The sequence below is a fragment of the Sciurus carolinensis genome, chromosome 10 (genome assembly GCF_902686445.1).
Source record: "Sciurus carolinensis chromosome 10, mSciCar1.2, whole genome shotgun sequence".
NCBI lineage: Eukaryota > Metazoa > Chordata > Mammalia > Rodentia > Sciuridae > Sciurus > Sciurus carolinensis.
The window spans coordinates 29,107,230-29,129,571 of record NC_062222.1 but is presented as its reverse complement, the minus strand read 5'-3'; positions in this window follow the sequence as shown (position 1 = coordinate 29,129,571).

Genomic DNA, 22,342 nt, shown 5'->3' with positions numbered 1-22,342 from the left:
TGAACCAGGGATAAGAGGAATTTAGCTGGAAGGCTTTTTCCATCCTTTTGTTGCTCGGATCATTTTGTATTATGACCCTCCGACTCCACTTAATGCTGGTGTGGATGCAAAACACAGTTTTGTAAAGCATGAATGTTTCTGGTTATTTCACTAGAAGAGGGTTTTTTCCTGATCTGCTGCAAGGTATCATGGATTCCTTCTCAGCTGAGGATCAGTCTCTCAGAGCATTTATCCAAATTGCCTTGCTTGGTGATAACTTCTCAAACGTGTCTACCAAAGTACCCCTAAAAACAAAGTGAACATGTTCCTTTGGGGATCTGGTGGCTGAGTAGAAAGTGGCACAACTCAAGTTTGAAGTGCCTTGAAATTCTGTTTTTCTGAAAAAAATCAATTTAAATTTTACATTCTGCTCCCTAAATTGTCAGTGGTCTACTTTTAAATAAAAAATAATAAATTGGATTACTTATTAAGGGAAATTCCAATTAAGTAAAACGGGCAAACAATACACTTATCTAGGCTCCATCCCAAAATGCCACTAAAAATTCCAAGCTACCTAAACCTACAAAGACAAAAGAATCATGACAATGAATGACAGCAAAGAGATGCCAACCAAACTAGAGAAGATGAAAAGGGCATTGATTAATGCTAATTTGATCTAGCAAAGTAGGGCAAAGTAAGACCTCAAATGACTTCAGAGGGGAACACTAAGCAAACAAATGAAAACCCGGAAGATTAGGGATACAAAATTCCAGGGAAGGCCAAGAGTTGATCACTAGGATCTCCAAAGGCAGAGTTGAAGTCTGGGATGGAAAACAGAAAGCATTGTTTGAAAGTCTACTTAGGGAGCACCTAGATTCATCTACCTGTGTTTCCAGTTGACGGTGGACCCCAAACTCTGATCCTAGAAACAGACAGAAGACTTACTTTCTGGGGAAAAAAAAAAAAAAAAAAAGTAAGAGAGGCTTAGCAACAGACTCCCAAAGTGTGGGAGGGGAGTCCCCTAACAAAACAAGGGGATTCAGTGACACTCGCATATCAAATGTACAATCTTACTCTCAGCCTTCACACAGCTTTCCAAATGCCGGAGGCCATGTACATGCCCCCAGAGAAACACTGACTGTCCCTAGGTAGAAGGCAGAGTTGACACTTGGAGAAAACCATGTGAAAAATCCAGGCCTCTGCATCAGCTGGTTGAAAGGGGAGGGCCAGGAACTGCGAGCTCAGGGCATGAGCAATAGGGATGGCCTCCAGAGAGTGTAAAATCAGTAATTAATCAACCGAATGTTGATTTGCTTTTTATTATGTGTAGCAATTCCAAACAACTTCAGTGATGAGTACTCCTTCCCACCACAAAAAAAAAGAAAGAAAGAAAGAAACTCTTTTCTGGTCCAAATGCTATGACTATTGTTAAAATTATTAATAGTACTCACATAAACACTAAACTAGCACATATTTATTTTCTACCTGAAAGTTAATTCAGAAAACTCCCCATTATTCAGTCAGTTTGCAACTAATGCAAACTCAGCTACAAACGGTCCCTTCGAGGGTAAGTTAAAAGGTTCAAATCTTTCCAGTTTGCTTCAGCAAGGTCCATGTCTCTAACCCCCACATATTCCTATGTTCAACAATAGACTCAGCAATAATCAATGACACCATGGGAACATAACAGAGCATCAGCAACAAACGATGACTTTAAAAAAAAAAAAAAAACCCTGAATTTCATTTTGTCATACTATGTCACTACTTGGACTTTTTAACTTTGTTTAAAATTTAAAACAGTGACATAGAAAACTGTGAAAAGCAATGCAATAGTTCAGGCAAAAAATCAAAATTTATTTTATACATGAAAACATTTCACTTAATTTGAATAATAGCTTCAAAAGTAATATTTATTTTATTAACTGTTTTGAACTAAAGAATGGTTATTTTTTAAGTATCCTTTTTTTTAACCTTTATTTTATTTATTTATTTTTATGTGGTGCTAAGGATCGAAAGTGGTGCCTCACACGTGCTAGGCAAGCACTCTACCACTGAGCTACAACCCCAGCCCCAACAAAACAGTTTTTATAACTGATTTTTATCATTATTACTGAAAATAGTTTTTTATGTATGCATATAAATATACATGTGTAAATAGACATATTTGTACAAATTGATCTGATCTGGATGTCGAATATGCTAAATACACCCCAAGCTGAACTCTACCTCTTTCCTGTATTAGCACAGTCAGCCGGTAATCAATAGACACATGAAATACAAACACCAAGAGTAGCAAAATCAAAAGAAACAGATCCTGTAGAGGCAGAAGGAGACTTAAACCTCAACCTAAAATTCTCAGAGATAAAAGGAAATAGTTCCCCCTTGATCAGGAATATCAAGAACAGGATGGCATTTTAGAGAAAAGAAAGAAACCTTCAGATGACAGAGAGTGGTTGGAATTTAAAGGGTAAATGCAGAAATTTTTAAACTAAGGGGGACAAAAAGGAGGTAAAGTTGAGAAAATCCTAAAGGACTCAAAAATGATAAGAAATCAGAAAATAGGAAAGAAAATATTTTTAAAAATAGAGTATCATTTCGGAAGATCTGACCTCTGATGAAGCGGAGTTCCAGAAAGAACACCAAGTAAACAGATGGAAGCGCACAAATCACACAATATAGGAAACATTCCCAGAACCAAAGGCTGTGAGTTTCCAAACAGAATCGGCCCACCAAGCGCTCAGGACAATAAGTGAAAGACAAACCACGCCAAGGCAAACCACTATGAAATTTCTAAATATTAGGAATAAAGACAAAATCCCAAAATATCCCAGACAGAAAAAATGGAATCTACTCGGGGCCAGGACTGAATTTTTCTAAAGCACCCTGAAAAGTAGAAGATGTTGAAGTCATGCTGGCAATTGTCTCAATTTTGAAAATATTTCAATCTAGAATCCTATGGGTGGCAAAATCATTAGAACTATTTTCTGATGGGCCAGAAATATTACCTGCAATGTCAGAAAGCGACGGGGCATGCTCCACAAAAACTAGACAGTGATCAGAGATAAAGGAATGCAAGACTCGCAGAAAATGAGAAAGATATTCTCAGGAGAGATGTGGAGAGAATTCCAAGAACAACAACAAAGAGAACACTCAGGTCAGCCTCTATGCAGCAGGCCGAGAAAGTCCCTGACTGCAGATCAAAACAGGAGATGGGACACTCCAGAGGCAGTGTCACCAAGGGGGAACCAATTTCTGAAATCATGTGTTCCTGGAGAATGTGGAAACTAATGAGTGTCAGTGCATAATGCTACACAGACTCTTTTTAAAAGAGAGGGACAGTTTGGACTCCAGGAGAAACAGAAAGCTGTACCAGAAAGGAAATGTAATCATAATGAACTGTGAGCACTATTTACATTATCTTAATAATGTCAACCTTGAGCACTCATTTAATGAATAACTGCAGTGGCAAGATGGGGCTGGAGAGAAGCGGGGTGTATATCAGAGGAAAAGTCAATAATCACAAGGAGAAGTAGCAATATCAGGACTATTTAGAAATATACAGCCACATGCTAAGGAAGGAAGCTAAATAAATAAAAGGGGAGTATGACTTGGGGTTGGAAAGCAGAGAACTGGTATTTTGTTGTAAGTCTTGTTTACCATTTGATGTTTTAAAAATCTTGCACACATATTGCTTTTGGCTACATGCTTAAAAGAGAAAACAGGAAACCAGAATTTTGTTGGGAACTCAAAGTTTTAATATAGGTTGAAAATTATGAGAAATTAAAATATAAATAGGAGGGAGGGTCAAACAGAACCTTCCTAACTAACCTCTCTGTGACAGAACAGGCCTCTGGGCCACAGACATGCTTTGAAAAGAAGGGAAGTAATGAGCATTTGCTAAGCGCCTACTGGACACTAGCACTGCTGTGGAAGATTGTCAGAGTTCCTTGTGACCAATTCTCGCCGTGACCCTGGGGGAATGAAGCAATTTATTTTGTAGTTGAAGGACTGAGTCTCTGAAGGGTGTGTTTATATGTCCCTAGGAAGTCATTCTCTTTGACTCAGTGGAGCATGTGAAGCCATTTGACAGATGAGAATCGTGGAGGCTTGAATTTGTCATCCAACTAGTCAGCTGAGATGAGGCTCTGACCCCCAACTAACTCCCCACCCTGCACCATGGGAGGATGGAACCCATGTTTTCCCTCTCCCGCCCCCAGTCCCGACCTTCACCCCAGCAAGTAGCACACCCTGCATGGCACAGAGAAAATGCTCACCCAAGATCTATCGACTGGAGCAGGGAGGCCCTGAAAGGTCTTACCTGGTTGTCAGTCCAGGAGAGTCTGCAACAGAACCAGGTTCCCCAATCCCTGCCCCCTCTTCCTGCCATGCAGGTGACCTGTACAAAGGCTGTCCACATACAGCTTCTGCAGGGCACAGAGGGTTCTTTCTTCAAAACGAGAGGGACAAAAAGAAGAAAAAAAAAATTGTGGAAACAATTATGAAACCCACAGAACTTTTGAAAATGTCATTAACAAACTGTGAAATCGGAGAGATAAAAATCAGACACCCCGAGGGGGAACAGCAGTGCCCCCAGTGCGGCCACCTCACCCTGAGTCATGGAGAGACCAGTTTCCATTCTGCAGGTCCAGGAAGCAGGGCGTAGTGCGTGTATCCTGCTCTGAGTTGGCTTCCAGGGTGGCAGCATTTGCAAAGCACAGGATGAATGAACCCTCTAAGTTGGACCTAAGAGTAGATAAAGAGGATGGTACGTGGAAACCCAGCACTCTGGGAGAAGGTCTTCAAAGGTCTCCCTCCTCAAAAGGTCCTGGGAAAGGGGGTTCATGCTTCAGGTTTCCCCTGGTTGATGCCTCACCTCTGGGCAGGAGTCAGAATTACAGACCCTGTCTCCAGGGCTTCTACAATAATATGTTTAAAATATTCCAAAGAAAGTACTTGTTGTGGGGATTAAGTGCTGTAGAGCGTTCACAGAGAGCAGGGTATAATACAAAACATCCTCTTTAAGAACTTTACCATCATGATAATTTTAGTAGGATTGGTGTTTTCTCTTGATCCAGACAATTCAGGATCAGCTTCCTTTATTACACATAGAGGACTAGAGAATGAAACAATCCAAAAAGAAATGTATCAGATCCTAACCAGATAGAGGTTGGTGAGCCCTGAGATGCTAAGCCCACAGCACTTTCTAGGCATATGTGAGTTTGAGGGGGTTGCAGCCCTGGGGTTCAGGAAACACAGACCTAATGTGTGTTTCTGCCCCCCTTATTCTCAGAAAAAGCAACACTGAAGCAGTAGAATTTAGGGAAAAGTCTGTAATTCCATGGAAGTTCATCCATGAGGCCACAGGGCCAGCTTCCCTGTAAACATAGTCTTTCCTGTTCTCCCGGCCACTGACTCACAGGAATTTCTAATGGCTTCACAAAGGGCCCTCTAGAATATCACATTTTAGTACTATGCTCTCTGAGACTTGATTTGTAGGAAACTCCAAGAACAGAAGAGTTTTTAAAATTCCAACTCTGGGCATCAAACACTTTGAGGTATTTGGCAAAATACCAGAAGCCTATGAAATCACCCTGGGGTCAGTTTCCAAGGACAGGGTGATCCACCTCCATTCCCATGTCAGTTGGAAGTCTGTTAAAGGCCAACAGGTGCAATACCACAGAAACACTCATTTCTTTTAGTATATGACCTCTCTCATCTTAGCCTCTGAAGAGGAACTATTGGATTGTGAGGACCAGCAGACCACAGGCAAAGGCATATAGTCAAGACAACCACTCAGTCATTTCTATAGGAATGTGCTCCAGAAATCTTCTTGCTCAGGAATCCTTGCAAATTCTGCAGTATTTCCTGGGAGATCTCTCTTTCCTCCTTACCCAAATTCATGGTATTAGAGCCAACTGTTTTAGTCAGTTTTTCATTGCTGTGACAAAATACCTGAGAAAATCAACTTAAAAGGGGAAAATTTTATTTTGGCTCAGGGTTTTAGAGGTTTCAGTTCATGGTCACCTGGATCCACTGTTTCTGAACCTGTGGTGAGGCAGAACCTCATGGCAGAGTGGGTAGTTGAGTGAAGCTGCTCACCTCATGGCAGCCAGGAAGCACAGAAAGAGAGAGACAGAGACAGACAAAGAAGAAAGAACAGGGACAGAATATGCATCGAGGGATTAATCCGTTGATGAGATCAGAGTCCTCGTGACTCAATCCTACCCCTGAACATGCCTGAATTGGGTAACATGAGATTTGGGGGTACATTTAGGATTTAAACCATAATACCATCCCATCCTACATCAGGGCAGAATCATAGACTATGAGAAGTGATTCATATTACCACCCTTTTCTCCAATTGTTGGGAGAAGCAGGCTGCTCACCTACCTGATCTAAAGAATGTTCAGTCCCAACCGGGCCCTGCAAGTCAACAGTTCCAAAGTGCATTCAGGGTCCGTGAAGGTTTGGATATGAGATGTCCCCCAAAATCTCTTGTGTTAATACAGGAATGCTCAGAGGGGAAATGATCAGATTATGAGAGATGTAATCTCATCAGTCCACCCTAGTTTGAATGGACTGACCAGGTGGTAACTGTAGGTTAGTGGGGCATGGGGGTAGGATGAGCGTCACTAGGGGTATGCCCTGGAAGTGTTCAAATGCCCTGAGGCCCATCCCCCCGCTCTCCTTTCTGGCCATGATTGGAACAGATCCTCCATCGCATCCTCCCACCATGCTGCTCTGCTTCACCTTAGGTGCAGAGCAATAGAGTCAGCTCTCCACAGACTGATCCTCTCAAATCATAAGCCAAAATAAATTTTTCCTCCTCTAAGTTTTTCTGTTGGGTACTTTGGTCACAGTGACTAAAACAGGTTTCAAATCAAAATCGTCTCCATCACATTCCTCAGACTTATCCCCCAAAATACTGGAAATGCTTCTGAGTTCCTTTCACCTTTCCTGAGTGCTTTTCAAGTTCAATAATGGAAACCGTGTTTCCTGCCCCCAGAATCTTTTTATACATGTGCAAGTTTTGTAATAAAGGTTGCTTCTCCATTGATGGAGGCATCAAAATTGGCACAACAGTTCTAAATGATAATCTGGCACTATATATTATCATAAATTTCTAAAAATGAGCACAGCTGAGGTCACACTTCATTTCCAACGATTTTTTTCTGTAGTAATTAAGTTGTTCCCAAAGACTTTGTGACAGCAGTCTTTATAATAGGAAAAATCTGAATCAAATCCAAATTCCATCAATGAGGCATTGTTTCAATTAATAATTGTACATTCACATACAAGGTGATCTGTACCACCAATAAGAGTGCCATGAAGCCTTTTTTTACTAACAGGTAAAATGCACACTAAACATTAAAGTGGTCGACAACCAAGGCACAGTCTGATAAATAATGTATATATGGACATAAAGCGTGTTCACGCGTTCATTCACTCATTGAATAAATACGGAGTTTCTTACTGTTCCAGGTGCTGGAAAGACAGCTGTGAACCAAACATCCTAAATTCCCACCTATAAAGAGTTTGTAATCTAGAAGGGTGGGGGAAGGCAATGAAGTGTAATTAGAATGTCAGAGATAAGCACTGTGAACGAAAACAAGGTAAGGTTAAGAATTAGAGTGTGGCAGAGGAGGTGGTTTTGAGCAATGTGGTCAAGGAAGATCTGAGGGAAGAACAGGTTGCTAGCCCCGGACAAGGGCACCCGGTTAAAGGTCAGAAGTTAAGAGCCTGGCAGGCACGTCAAGATACAGCAAGAAGGCTCAGGGGCTGGAGGGGAGGAGAAGGTGCAGGACTGGTGATCGGCTAGCAGGGGGCAGTCTTTTGGAAATCCTGGGAAGGTTTTGAGCAAAACAGAGGAAGAGGACTCTCGCTGCTATGCAGGAAATAATCTGTAGGGGGCGCAACAGCGGAAGCAGAAAGACCCATTCAAAATCCATTGCTGTGTTTGGGGTATGAGATGCTTAATGGCTTGAACAGGGTGGTAGTATTGGAGTAGTTATTTAGTAATTAAATTACACATTTATACAAAAAGTAGAATCAAGAGACTTTTCTGATGTACTGGGTTCATGATATGATGTGTGGAAAAGAGTGATATTTTTTGCCTGAAAAACAAAAAATTGATAATGACTCTTACTTGGTTAGAAAATACTAAGGGAGGAAACCACAGAAGGGGAACATCAAAAGAATGGATACCATATGTGATAATGATCATAGTTAACATTCATGTAAATTGCTTGTTTGCTCTGGGCCAGACACCACTGAAGCTGTTTTATATTTATATTCATTCACTGAATTATCATAGCTCTGAGATACATTACTATTATTGTATCTAGATTATGGTTTAAATTTAGGCTTATCTAGTATTTTAAATTTTTTTTACAATAAACATGAATACCTTTCATGATAGAAGGAAATTCAGTGTGTGTGTGTGTGTGTGTGTGTGTGTGTGTGTGTAATGATTTCAGTGAGGAGTATCTAAACGTTTTAGTACCTAGTTAGTCCCTGGTGATTGCTCAACTTATGTCAGTGTGAATGTTCGCTAATGGTCTTGTCCTACAGCAGGTTTTCAACTTTCATTTTCTGCCAGACCAGATAAGTTCTTATGTAAGACTCAGTCTCATGGACATGGTAAGAACAATGCCTCATTCTCTGTACCCTAGTCGCAATTAAATTACCCACCACCGCCACCCCACACATGCACTTTAAGAAACCCTGGCAAGCAAATGAAAGAGAAATAAATATTAAGGGGATAACCTGGAATCTGTTCTAATTTTTATAGGAAATTTTACCTTTTAACTATTACATCTAAGACGTCCTAGCATGTTATTTGCAACACATCCCAAACAGATGGAGACTCGCCAGAGGATCCCTACACCCAGATAAGAGTCTCTGGTTTAGAAGGTCATGTGAATGAGATTGCTGGGTGGCACTGATTTTTTTTTTTTTATTTCAACATTTCCTAAGCAAAAGATCTCACCGGATTTTGGTTTTTGCTCTCCAGTTACTACTGTTTACCAAATTTGATTATTTTGCCCAACAATTTCTATCTTTGTGAACATACTCAATGGAGAGCAGGGATGATTGTGGCTCCTTGCAAAAGATGAGTTGGGGGACAGTTGGGGCAGGGTCCCCTGCTGTTGCCCATAGGGACACTCTATTGACTGGAAAATTGTGCAACTCTTCCTGCACTGTGGATGACTGATTTGCATGAAATTCTGGCTGTGCTCTATAGGAATCTGATACTTTCAGGATACATAAGTGGAAGGTGAACAAATTATATCCAATTTACAATGAAAAATCAGATTGAGACCTCAACTCATTACACTCCATTAAATGCTTAGCAAACTCACTGAGTTGATAGGATTACACCAAAGGCAGTTCCATTCAATCACTATAACTCCCAAAATAAATATCTATTTTTATTTTCTCTCATGAATGTGAAGAGGAATCCCATCATTACATGGACCTTATTAAATGGAATTGGATATGCCTTGGATCGAATTGAACCTCCTGAGTCGGGCACATTGTAAATGGAAAAGAATTGGAGATTACATAGTCCAACCCTGTCATTTAACAGATGAGGAAAAGATGCTCAGAGAAGTTGAACAATCTGTCTAGGACCACATAGAAAATCAGGACCAAAATCCAGCTCACCTTAGCCTGAGTACTGTGTTCTTTCCACACACTGTATTATGCCACTTGCTAAGGCCACTGCTGATGGTCTCAAATGGCCACACAGCAGTATCAGGAGAGGACTCAGAAAGCATCTCCATCAATTGTACCATATGCCTCGTGTGCCCTAGCAGCAAAGCAGGGATGTCCAGGATAGGAGAAAATCCACGTGGGCAGCAAAACCAATACAACAGTGCCTAGAGACTGGGACTCATGCCAGCATTTGATTGAGAAAGGACATTTGGAAGGACTAAAGAGAGAAGAGAAAAGAAGATGGGAAATCAAAGCATGCTCTTAGATGTGTAGAAAATTAAGGAACTAGAGGTCAGAAGCACTTAAAAATTAAGGCTTTACCTTATAAAAGCTACCTCCAAGAACTATTATCAGAGAACTTTCACCCTCCTTATGAATGCTGACTTGCGCTCAAAACAAGATAAAATTCAGGGCATAATTATTTTCTTGACTGACACTTTCTCTTGTGGCTCAGCTTCAAGCCTCTAGCAGACCAGCTAGTAATAAAATCCCAGCTAGAACTCCACTCAATTGCCAAAAAAGCTCATGATAGGAATAGTTTTGAAATTCAAGGTTGGCACTCATACAGCTCTGCAGTAACCATGAGCAGTATGTTATTACCTTTGAGAGTATATTTAGACGTGGAAATAGAATCTGCACTTGAATGCCAACTATATAGAATAGCATTTCCCTGCCTATAACAATGTGTTACAAGCTAGTAACCAATCGTTGATTTTTATACACACTTTAGGGTATTATGAAGGTTGAGTTTACCAGACAAAATATTTTACTCTCTGTTCTGATGACAGTGTGACAATTTCCAGGTAACCACCCTTGGAAAGTCTTCCTTATAGCAATGACAAGCGGGATGCCATGTTGGTTACATTGCTGACTCTGGAGCTCAACTAGCAACAGCAGGTCTGTCTTGGGGTGGCATTTTGGATGGTCCCTGCCAACTCAAGTACCTAGCTGGCCAGCCTTTGGACTCCTTGATTGAGTGGAGTCTGCAAATAATGTTAATATGCCATATGCAAATCAATCCACAGGACAGAACTACCTCTCTGTTTTAACTGGTCATCTTTTGGGGAACTAGTCTGGTGGGGATGGGGGTTCATCCTGATGCTATCGACTGTGCTGTGTGGGACAGGGTCTTCCCATCTGATTCTCTGTTTTCTCATCTGTAAGATAAAGCAGGGTTGTCCAGGATAGGAGAAAATCTCTAGCCATTTCAGGCTTTGACATCCTGAGACTTGGTTTTGGGAGAAAGTACGTATATAAAGGAGTTAGAATGGAAGAAATATTTCTTGTAGTTAAAGATACCCAGCCATGGGAATATGATAAGACACTCTCTTTTTTTTGGGGGGGGGGGGCGGTGTGGGGAGGTAATCAAGGATTAAACTAGGAACATTTAACCACTGAGCCAAATCCCCAGTCCCTTTTATTTTTAAGTTGTTTATGGATCTTTATTTTATTTATTTATTTATATCCGGTGCCTAGAATAGAACCCAGTGCCTCATACCTGCCAGACAAGTCTCTACCACTGAGCCACAACCCCATCCCCTTTTTTAAACATTTTATCTAGAAATAGAGTCTTGCTAAGTTACTTAGGGCCTCACTAAATTGCTGAGGCTGGCTTTAAACTCGCAATCCCCCTTCCTCAACCTCCTGAGCCACTGGGATTATAGGTGTGTGCCACCATCCCCAGCAACAAGACAGGTAAAGAAAGTGTTTCACTAATGGTAAAGTAGGTGCATGCCAGCCTGGTTAGAATAAAGAGCAATCACTTGGATGTTGGTTTGAGGATCTGCAGTTCTTTCCAGAAGCGATAACATTTGTGCATTGCTGGGCTATCCTTCTCTTGGTGAGTACTAAGAACTTAACATATTTCACCAAGAGCTGGCATGCCTTCACAAAATGTAGTCAGATTATGCTTAATCTCAGGACACGTTCCTCAGTCAACATCATCCTCAGTGGGAGCCAGAGAATGTGAGTTGGTCAGATACAGATTTCATTAGTGTAACTGAATCCTTCATATCTGCTCATTCCAGTCCAGATCTTTCACTACTTTGGAATCCTGATACTTCATAATTTCTAAAGTTCTGCTCACTGTCTACAGAGTCAACTGACTTCGTGGTTCTCAAGCCAGTAGATCTGACCATTTGAGGGTACCAGGTGTGGCATGTGATACTTCTGAGCTCCATCTTTCCATATAAACCTCCAGAAAATCCTGCCCACAGAAAATGGGATGACAATGATAAATCAATTTGCAAAAGTGACATCTCATCCATAGTACTGGATTTATGTGGGGAATTTTATAGCAAAATAAAATCATGCCATATTTTTATCAGGAAAACCATGCCGTATCATCATTGTAAGTGTGTAGATTTGACCTGTTTGAGGCAATCTCAATCTATAAAAATCTGGCAATATTAAGTTTATAAATTCCAGAGGAGTTACTTCATAAAATGGTTATTAAATTTCCCACAAATGGAGGGATAAGATTAATTCAGATCTCTGCACCTAAGACCCCAAAAGAAGAATCTTAATCATTTACAGAAGGATCCAATGATATGGGCCAAACACAATTTTAAAAGTGCTTTTACCAATATTTATCCATTTAATCCTCAGAACAATCCTATGGGGCAGGTTTTATTAGTGTCTCTCTGACACTAATGACAGATTCAGAGTTTTGCCAAAATCTTTCCCTAGTTTAATGAAGGGACCAAGGTTTGGCACTGTGGCACCTTACCATAAGCTCCTAACCTTACCGTACTTATATTTCAAAATTGTAAAAGTACTTAGTACCTTTACAGATGATTCTTTTTTTACTTTTTGTTTCAATGTTATATTTTAAATTATTTATCTTAGCCCAGGATCACAGCCAGGCCTATGAGCACTGCCTCTAGTGGATTTTGAAGTAGATGCATACATTTATCATGCATCTCTTGGTGACATGAAATGACAGAAACCCAAATCCAGGGTGGGTGGGAGGAAATAAGACTTATTGGAGATGTAAAACTAAGTTATCAGGGGTGGAGTTGGCCTCAAGGACCCCAAATTACCCAAGAAATATCATCAGAGTACACTCTTACTATCCTTACTTATTATCTTTGACTTCCTTGGTCTATTGACAACATTCTCTTCTGTTCTTTTGGCAAAGATGAGCTTTCTCCACATGTGTTACAAACATACATGTGTGTGCATGTGTATGTGTATGCCGGCATGTTTGTGCATGCACGTCTGCTATTGTTAAGGGACCAAGGAGCAGGACTGTGACAGCTCCTGGCTTACCTGATTCTGATTTAGCTTAGCCTGACTCAAGAGAGAAACTTTTGCCCTGGTGTCCATATATAGGATCCCTGCAAACCCTTCTGATAGGCCTATTTCTGGGTCAATCATGTGACAAAAGGACTGATTGGTGGTCCCAGTGAGGCACTATGATTGGTTGACCCTTAGAAGCACTGTGATTGGCTGTCCCAGAAGAATGCTATGGATCAAAGCTGGTAGGCTACACACAAAACCCACAAAGGAAGAGCAGTTTCCAAGGGAAAATAGATGTTTCTTATATTAAAGAAGAGGAGATGGGACACGCAGAGTTGCGACTGCAAGTTGTCCCCAATATCCACTCACCCTTCTTCCAGTGTAACCTGGGCACACTAGCCGATCTTGAAGCTAGAATATGCCTCAGTTCTGGTCAGTGAATGGTGAGATGAAAGAACTTCTGTGTTTTGTGAAAAGACATTAGGAATTCCCTTTGGCCATTTTTTCTTTATCCTTCCTTTATTTCTGTTAGCAAAAATGGAGACATGATGGCTGAAGTTAGAGCAACCATACTAGACCATGAGGTAACATGGGATGTAAAGTTTGCATGAGAGAGAAATAATATAGAACTTGCCTAGTTCCCCAGGATTCATGAGCAGAATGACCAACTGCACTATCTACCTTCAGACTTCTACTAGAAAGAAATTCCTATCTTGCTTAAGTTGCTGATATCGTGAACTTACAGCCAAACACAAATAGTAACTGAGTCTATGAAAGTTATATTTAAGCCTGCCAGGATATATGAAACCTAGACTGAAGATGGAGCTAATGAGGGATTATGGGATGCTCCCTTGGTTACAATATGGAGAAAGGAGAATTAGTGGTGCTTTCATGAAGAGAGCCTCCAGGAGCCAGACACCATGCTAGGCCCCCCAGGTCAGATTATCTCATTTCTCCCCAGCATCAACTCTCTGCCTTCTCTATAATCGTGCTCACTTTACAGCTGAGTGATTAGAGACTCATATACAGATTGAACATCCTGTATCCCCAAATCCAAAATCCAGTGCTCAAAAAGTTTCAGATTTTGGAGCACCTTGGATTTCAGATTTTTGAAGGATACTCAACTCTCTAAGTCTATGCAACTGTTAAAAACTCCAAAACCCCTGAAATCCAAAACATCTCTGAGTCCAAGCATTTTGGATAAGATCTGCTCAACCTGTACATGAAATCCTTTTCCTCAGATCATAACAGCCGGAAGTGAGAGAGGAATAATGTGAGCCCACGTGAGGTGCTCTCTACCCACAGTTTCTCTCCTTGCTCTGCAGATCTGAGCCCTTACTGTATGTAAGCAGAGCATGTAAAAGCATAATACAAAAGCAGTCCTTTTACCAAAGTGTTGTACACAGACATTGCCTGAACACGAAGCTTGCCAATTTGTTGAAAACCTTGTTCAAATTTTGAAGTTAATTTCTAGCCAACTTTAGAGCATTCTTTAAGAAGACTCCATCAAGCTTCTCCTCCCTTGAGGGCTCTTTCCTTGTGATACATCCCCACTTCCCCTGGGCCAGAGGAGAGGGCAGTTTTACCTTAGAAAGTAGCCCAACAGATAAACTCCAGGAGGAAATATTTTCATCCCTAACTTCAGAGCATAATGGCAGTTATCTTTGCCCCAGATTTGCTTCCTTATACAACTCGCCTCTACTCCAAAAGTCCTCCAGCCCTGCAGAAATCTTATAGGAGTTCCATGCCAGCACTTGGTCAACCACTATTATGGAGCTGACAGATTCTTGGCTCTTTCAAGCTTTTTCTTTCATTCTTTCTTTTTTTTCTTCCTTTCTTTCTTTTTTTCTTTTTCCAAATGAATAAGTAGGTCTAGTTAGGTTTATTATAGGAACAAATGTTCTCCTGGAAAGCTAATTCTTTCAAATGGTCGAAATGAAAAATAATATCCCCTCCCCACCCTTCAGAGTCCACTCGGATTTAAGCAGATGAAAGTACTAGGGTTCTTAAACCCGAGGTTTTATTTGAAATGTAGAATATAAAGTGCCTTTTGCAGCCATTGTGACAGGCAACGAATGCACAGGTTTCTCAAGTGACCATGGCAGGTCCCACTCTGACCTCTTTTATGCATCTTCCTGCCAGGAATAGAATTTCATAGATGTGGCACTTATTCAGTGACTCTGTATTTGCTGCATATTTAGAAATATTTTTAAAGTTGGGTTTTTAACGTCAAGGGAAAAAAATGATCCTTCCCACTTTCAACTTCAGGACTGCCCACTGAAAAGTATTCCTTACATTCAGGAGGGCATGAGTGATTGCAGGACAATGCAGGGAAAGGTGACAATCGTTAAACCACAAATGGCATGTAGTGTTAGTGAGGGACTCAAGGTAGTGAGTCTGGCATGGGTCTTTGGTGTTAGTGATAGTTGTTTAGGGTAACTTCCTCAGCAAGGTAATCACCCCATTTTTGCCTTTTTCTGTAAGTAGAAGGGGAATGATAAAGTACAATCATGACTGAAGATTGCAGTTAAGATGACAAAGAACAGTTGTGTATTCAGTTACCATGCTGGACAAAGAATCCTCGGTGGGAGCCATCTGCTTTGTGGGAGTTGCTATGGTCAGTGCATGGTAGTCTCTAAAGGTCTCTGTCGAGCTGCCTATTTTTTTCAAATGTTAGTCCATTTAGGATGTAGGTTACTTTAAAAAAAATAAGATTTATTCTCTCTATATAAGAGAACAAAATATCTATTCACGCATGAGAGCGTCAGCATTCCCTTTTTTCTAAAGACGTGTTCTATTTATCTTCATATGCCACCTTTGCATTCATTTCCTGGGGCTGTAACAAATCACCACAATTTTGGAGACTTAAAACAACAGAAACTTATTCTCTCCCAGTTCTGGAGGCCAGAAGTCTGAAATTAAAGTGTCAGCAGGGTTGGTTCCTTCTGGAAGCTCTGAGAAGAATCCATTGCATGCCTCTCTCCTAGATTCTGGTGGCTGCCCGCAATTCTTGGTTTTTCTTGGCTTCCAAATACACACGCAGCTCCAGTCTCTGCCTGCTTTTGCACATGGGTTTCCCCTCTGGGTTTCTCTATGCCTTATTTTCAGTCTCATAAGGATACCCATCAACTGATCGAATGCTTTCTTTCTTAAGATCCTAACCACAATAACCACCATAAAGACCTTAATTCCAAATAAGGTCATAGCCACAATTCTGGGTGCACATGATTTTGGGGGGCCACTATTCAACCCTCAGTAGTAATAATGCTATCAGTCTACTGGCAATTCTGAAAGTTCATAATCTGGGCTTCATTTCTAATCTCTCCCCTTTTCTCTTTTCTCTGTTCTGCTTTCTACTTCCCTTCTACAACACACACAAAACACAGTTTGTAAATTGGATACGCCTACTCCATTATAGTATTTGAAATACCAGAGTGATGTATAGACACGAAAATAAAGACTTCCACAGCTCTCGTTGAATTTAAATGCTTTTCCTTAATTTTTTACTTATTCTAATGAGTTGTACATGACAGTAGAATGCATTTATACATTTTGATAGCTCATACATAAATTGAATGTAATGTCTCATTTTTCTGATTTTACATATTATAGGATCACATCGGCCATGCAGTTTTAATTTCATTGAAATATACATAACCTAGAACCAAACTTAAAGTTCTTTAGTGTAAATTTGTATACAGAGAGCAATAGCAAATTGTTTCAGTCAGTTTTTATGCCACTGTGATCAAAAGACCTAACCAGAACAATTTTAAAGGGGGAGAGGTTTATTTGGGTTCAGAACTCATAGGTTCAGAGTCTCAGTCCCTAGATGGTGAACTCCATTGCTCTGGGCCTGGGGTAAGGCAGAACGTCAAGAAAAAGGGCATGGGAGGAAGAAACAGCTCAGGACACGGCCATCGGGAAGCAGGGACCCAACTGAGTGGTAACTGTAAGAAGTTAGGGAGCAGATAGAGAAGGTAGGCCATTGGGGACATGTCTTTGGGGTATATATTTTGTCCCTGGTGAACAAAGCAGTCTCTCCCTGCTTCCTGTGGCCAGGTCCTGAGCTACTTTCTTCCTCCATGCCCTTTTTCTTGACTTTCTGCCTTACCTCAGGCCCAGAGCAATGGAGTCCACCATCTAGGGACTGAGACCTCTAAAACCATTGATTAGGTTAAGTCACTCATAACCCAATCATTTCACCTCCAAACTTTCCTGCATTGTCTCACACATGAGCTTTTGAGGGGCACATCATATCTAAACCTAACACAAATGTACAAATTAAATACAATAAGAGCACAAAACCACTGAAATTGAAATATATTCTTTCCAAGAGGTAAGGAGTACCTATTATATCACAGAAGCTGTTGAAGGTGTTGGAGATATAGTGACAAACAAACAGAGAAAGTAGCTACCATCCTGGATTACATTTATACATTTCATTACATTATACAATTCCAATGGAAAGAACCAGATAGCATTAATATGACCAAATCCATCACTATTCACAACATTACTATATAGTCACTAACTGCTTCTGGGCAGCATCTCTTGAAGCCTGCATATCTTTGCCACTGTTTACCATGGTCTCACCCAATTCTGCAAACATTTTCCTCTATTCCAGTAATTGCAAACATCGCCTCCATGTAGTGAACTCTGATGTCGTTTGGCAGATTCACATCATTTAGATACAGTTAGATACTAAACTCACTTTCCTCTTCTTTCCATTAACCCTGGACAATTTGACAGTACATTGCCCTGCAACACCATTCTGTTTCCTTGCATAGCAACACAATGTGTCCATATATCCGACAATTAAGAAACCAAAATCTTGTCTGTGAAAGTTTCTTTTGAGTGCAACATTCGCTGAGAATGAGAAATTTTGTCTTTAAAACTGGTAAAATAATTTGGCATTTTCACTCAGAATTTATTTTTTTTTACATCCTAGCATATGGCTTTATTTGAATTCCCTGTATTTCTAGAGCCTTAACTCCAAAACTATATTAGGATAGAAAAATACTCTTTCTGACCCAATATTTCAGGAATAAATCCCATTGTTTTTTTTTTCCAGTACTAAAAATAAGAAATTTGATTTGTAAAATATATTTTCCAGATTTAGATGTAGTACTTTTTATATATTTTTAGTTGTAGATGGCCACAATACTTTTATTTGTTTGTTTTTATGTGGTACTGAGGATTGAACCCAGTGCCTCACAGGTGTGAAGCAAGTGCTTCACCACTGAGCTACAACCCCAGCCCTTTAACACTTTGGTTCAGCTGTTACCTGCAAAAACATGAACATCCTGAACACCCAGGACCACCACAACTCAATCTCATGAGAGAGAGAAATTCCCAGGGCATTCCCTACAGCCAATGCACTAGAGCTAATCATTGTTACCTTAACGAGTTTTTTAAAATAATTATTTTAAAATCATTTAGGACAATTTTGTTCTTTGAGAACTTCCAGTGCTTAGAATTGTGAATAAACAGTTTTCTACTAACAGCAGTGGGTGAGGAATGGTTGCTGTGATTTTGACATGAAGAGAGGCTAACCTAATGGCAGCCAGACATGTTTACCAGCATATTAAAAGTTAAATGCTGCCATTTTGGCAGTGACACAGTGGCAACACCCAACCACAAATGCAAAGGAAACACTGCACCTAAATGACATGATAGGGTTCAGTTATAATGTGGTTATCTAAATGCACCAAAAGAAAAGGCAGTATTTTAAAAATCTTAGGAAGAATTTGTTAACCCCTGCAGGAAACAGATCTACAACACGTCTCACACTTTCTTGGTCTACTCCTGATGTCCTGGTTATACCTTTGCTCCCATCCATTCCAACCCATCCCCTAAGCAACAGCCTGAGTAATTGCCCTCAGTTCAATCTACATTTTTCAAGACCTACTGTGTGCCAGATGCTTTGTAAAGTTCTAGGAATACCAAGGACAGATACATAATTTCTGTACACAAGGAACACACAAACTTGTGTTGTCAAGAGAGTCCTTTCTTCACCAACCCATGATTCGATTTCTTCCTTTCTTCCAAGCTTTTTTCAAAATTTTGTTTTCCTCATAGTCTTCTCAGACTCATCTCTTTGGATCCCATCCCTAATAAAACCTTTAGTAATTCACCTGACCGTGAAGCACACCTCAAACTCTTCAAGTTCATGTGTAAATTTACATACATATACATGCACATATTTTTCTCAGAGTGTGTGCTGTCTCTTTTCTTCAGATAGTGAGCTCCTCAAAAGTCAAGATTCTGGGTCCTAGATTCATTCTTCAAATTAATATTTGTTAGTACCATCACTAGTTCCTAGAAAGCAAGCATCTTTTCCTCTCTTCTTTATGGACAAAAGCAAGCTCTTGTCTACCCAATTCAATCTGAAAATTAATCCAAGTCAGTTTCAAAGTCAGGAGTCTTTGTTTCTGGAGTCTGTAGTATTGGAGACAAATGGGATTTAGACCAGAGTCTAGAATTTTAAAAGTCAACCAGTCTAGAGAGCTGGGCCTTCTGTGTTTCCCAAATTCTCAATGCTGGACAAGGGCCAGCCCTGTGGAGCTCCCAGCTCTCCTGGAGTCTGAATTGAGGACTCAAGGCACAGTGTATCAGTTCTCTCTAAGTTTGGTCAACCTTTCCTTGGGCACCCAACCTGAGGATACCTTCACTAGATCTGCTTGGTTCCTTCCGTTCTGCCCTGTTCTGTTCACGCTTTATCATCTAGTAGGAGAAGAAAGCCACATTTTATATGAAGAACGCCCAGGAGATTCAAAGGAATGGTAATGTCCACAACATATAGAAGATAAAGAAGGTTCCAGGCATGGTGGCACACACCTATAATCCCAGCAACTCTGGAGACTAAGACCAGAGGATCACAAGTTTGAAGCCAGCCTCAGCAACTTAACAAGGCCCTAAGCAACTTAGCAAGACCCTATCCCAACATAAAAAATAAAAAGGGTTGAGGATATGACTCAGTGGTTAAGTCTCTGGGTTCAATCCCTGATCCAAAAAGAAAAACAAACAAACAAAAAAAAATTAAGACAAAGAAGTTTAGACCACCTGAATTGCCTAACAAGTTAAAGCATAAATAACACTTGAACTTCTAGCAAATAAATTTGCAATGGCAGAGAACAGGCAAACAAGATATTAATGCACCCACTCTATTGTATTACAGTTGACAGATCATTCTCCAAGATTCTAGCCACCAAACAGAAGCCTTGTACACATACACACATACACACATACACACACATGCACACACAATACCAACAAACATTCTTCTAAGACCTCTCCATATGATAATTAACTTAATCCTGGGAACAATCCTATGAAGTGGGTATTTTTATTACCTGCTTTGCGATTGACTTGGAGATGTGTCACCAGGATCCCACTTCAAGGAAGGACTCACTTCTCAGCTGTTGGGGAGTGTGGTCAGTAGGCCGCTTCCAGCCTCTTCAGGGTCAGCCTCAGCTGCAGAGCTGCCTGGCCAGGGACATGCTCTGCATCTGTGGAGTGTGTCGGGGGAGGAAAGGCCCAGCCACTGTAGCATGATCTGGGATAACACTGGGTGGACAATGTTCTCCTCAGGCTCCCACTGGGTTAGTCCTGAACTTGTCAGACCTGCATCACTGCTTGGAATTCTCCTTCTGCCAATTTCCTGCCTCCTTCTTCCTTTTACAGGTGCTGATCTGTAATCTACATCCCACACATGAAACTCTGTCTTATGTGCGTCTACAGAGTCCAACTCGGAACACGCATTTTACAGATGAAGGAATCGAAGAATGGCATTGGAAAACCAGTATCGGGAGCCAGATTTTTATCAGTTATTCTGGCTCCAGAATCTATACTTTTTAGACATTTTTCTATTCCCCCTTGCCATGGTGGATTCTTCCCTTCCACAACTTCAGGTAGCTTTAAACTCCTTAAGCTTCAGGGCTGTGAGCAGAGACTAAGAAGGGTTCCACTGACCCTTCCAGTGTTTGTATCCAGGTTATTCTACTCAGATGATTACCAAACAGCTCTGTGGGTTTTCTTTTAAGAGTCATCTTAATCACCCAGTATCAATAAGGAACATGTATAAAGTGAATGACAAGATGTCTGAGGGAGTTTTGTTTGTTTGTTTGTTTGTTTGTTTACTACTGGGAATTAAAACAAGGTTGCATGCATGCTAGGCAAGTATTCTACCACTGAACTACATCCCCAGTCCACTGAGGGAGTTTTCTAAATATTATTATTTTGATTATCTTATTTTGGATGAAGAATAAGTAAAAATCATTTTCAATATATTTTAGGTCCAGATCCTAGATGTGTTTGTGTGTGACTGGAAAGGAGATAAAGGAAACTGACCACATACCCAAAATGTGTTCATGTTAAATACTCTCCTCAGAATAAGTTGCAGCAGTAGAGACAATAGTAGTTAGACTCTCCAACTCTACCTCCTCTCAAAATAAGCCAACAAGAGGTTAGATACTACTTCCAACATGGCAGCCTTGGGGGGAGAAGGACCAGTGAGAGGCTGAGCCCATTACAAATAATAGGAGCAAAAGTCAGTTGGAAAACAGTCCTTATTTGGGAACAGAGACCTCTTGGGTAAGAGACGCTGCAGACAGCACATCACAGAGTGTGTAGGTCAAACACTGAGTCCCACCTCACATCCGTCTACCTTCCCTCAGAGAAATGGACCAACCACTAAAGGGACAACCACCAGCAAGGGACAGCACCCAAGCTGTGGTGCTATGGAAACCATTCATATCCAAATCTACTGCCTGCTGACCATTCTAAAAGAAAACATCCAAACCATAAGAACACTGAGGTCTGGGACTAAGGAGGAGACCAAGGTACGTGATGCAGGACGGGAGGGCGTTAGGGAGAAGTTCCTTCTACAGCCACGACACCCAGACACCCATGAGCATGTCTGCTTACTTGCTCACTTTCTCTCTCTCTCTTTCTTTCTTTTTTCTTTCTTTCTTTCTTTCTCTTTTCAGGGGTCTCATGGGAAATGTCCCACATGATCATATCCTGTGGAAAGACTGCGAGAATACTTCACAGTGTTCTGATACCCAGACGTCTTGACTAAGAGAAGATAACCTGCAGCATCTGTAAAACCAACTGCTAACCCGATTAGAAAACCGAGGAAAAATCAAAACCACTCTTTTCAAAGATCACTCAGTAAACCAGTAACTGCTCCTCTCAACCCTCATGGAGCTTTGTATTTTGCCTCCTTTCACCTCATGTGTTTGTGTGTGTGTGTGTGTGTGTGTGTGTGTGTGTGTGTGTGTACGGACTCTTCTGAGAGTCTTTGAGGACACATGTTTGGAATTCAATGACTGAGTGGAAAGTGAAAACTATTTTATTAGCTCTATGCAGTATCTTTCTAATATCATCACTGGGCAAACTCCAGAGG